This window comes from Tupaia chinensis, unplaced genomic scaffold, assembly GCF_000334495.1.
Source record: "Tupaia chinensis unplaced genomic scaffold, TupChi_1.0 Scaffold147500_1, whole genome shotgun sequence".
Classification (NCBI taxonomy): Eukaryota; Metazoa; Chordata; class Mammalia; order Scandentia; family Tupaiidae; genus Tupaia; species Tupaia belangeri.
Window position 1 is genome coordinate 555,722 of NW_006207351.1, and position 1,455 is coordinate 557,176.

General features: G+C 70.2%; 1 protein-coding gene across 2 annotated transcripts in view; it reads right to left on the reverse strand.

The window, feature by feature from the left end:
• Positions 1–1,172: 1,172 nt before the first annotated feature.
• Positions 1,173–1,455, reverse strand: part of ANO10 (anoctamin 10) — a 63,298-nt gene continuing 63,015 nt past the window's right edge. For both annotated transcript variants that reach the window (XM_006169761.3, XM_006169762.3), the window contains one exon: positions 1,173–1,417. The gene's annotated coding sequence lies outside the window, so the exon portion shown is untranslated. The remainder of the gene's footprint in view (positions 1,418–1,455) is intronic.

Below are 1,455 nucleotides of genomic sequence, written 5' to 3' on the forward strand. Positions count from 1 at the left end.
CGGGAAGCAGGAAAGAGAAGGAGCCTCGTCCTGGCCCCTGCCAGTCCCCGTAACTTGGGAAGGGACCGGTGGTCCTGGTCAGCACCGGGGCGGCCCAGAAGCCGCGGCGTGACCACACTGTGCACCATTCCCGCCGGGGCGCTCCAGGAAGGGCAGGGCAGGGTGGGAATGAGCACAGGGGCCAGGTGAAGCGTGTGCGTGGATCAGGCCACGCGAGGCCCCTGGGGCATGGAGGCAGCAGCAGGCGTGGACGAGAGAAGACCAGGACAGCTGCGGGGTCCTCCTCCACCCTTCCACGAGGACTCGGGCCTGGGCAGGGGTGGCATTGTTGAGCAACACCTGCGTCAAGGGGAAGTGACTGGCGGCATCCCTTGGGGATGTGTACCTCACTGGCCACAGCTGAGGACAGTCTGCTCTTGGTGACCGCATGGCAGCGGAGGCGTCCTGTGGAGGTGACGAGGCCCGGTGTGTGCTCGTGCGGCGCGTACGCCGGGGAGGGCACCCAGACCTAGAAAGGCGAGGGGCCTGGCCACAGCACGCCAGGGGGCTCTCGGAGCGACCCTCACCCTGCTGAGTAGGGGCCTGGAGCCTCATGCCAGCTCGGGACGGGCAACACTAACCCCAGCCTGCTAGAAATGAGGGGCTGGTGGGGCCCGCAAGACTGCAGAGGCGCCCACATGGGCGGGCTTTCCAGAGCAAGTGCCGTGAGCCAACGTGGCCAGCTGCCCCAGGCCTGCCTGGGCCGAGGGAGTCCCCGCCCCTGGAATTAGCAGCATCTGCCCAGTCCGGCAGCGCTGGTGGGGGCAGGGCTGCATGCTCTGGCTGGTCCTGGCAGCTGGACCTCGGCCAGAGGGGACCAGGGGCTCTCAACTCAGCGCCTTTGGGCCTGGGCAGCTGCGGCCGAGTAGCCATGCCTCTGAGTGAGGGGCAGCCCAAGGGCATGGCTGGGGAGGGGTGGCACCTGCCAGACACCAGGGCCCCTCCCTGTGGCCAGAGTCCACGCTGGGACACCGGGGGAGGCAGCAGGCCTTGGCCTGCACGCTACGTGTGACAGCTGCCCTGGTGTCCCCGGGCCCCTGAGGATGGCCTGGCCGTCGGCTGAAGTGTGGGTGCCCGCCCTGTCTCCCCACCCAGCCCAGGGCTCAGGCAGGACAGAGCAGACCATGGCAGGCCCCTGAGGCCCGGCGGGAAGCCCCCTGGGATGCTCCTGAGAAACTCGCTGCCCTGGCCGTGGTCCGGGCCTGGAGCTTGGGAGTGGCGGCGCAGAGGAGGCAGGCGGTGGGGCTCTGGTGCAGGTGGCAGCAGGAGGGCCGGGTGGGCCCTGGGCGCAGCCTGGACGGGGCGGGCTGGGCAGCCGGGGACGGCTGTGCTAGCCGGGCTGTAGGATGAGGAGGGCGCCTGCAGGCACAGCTGGCACCTGCCGCGGCTCCCCCAGGTGGCGCAGGGCGCCCTCTC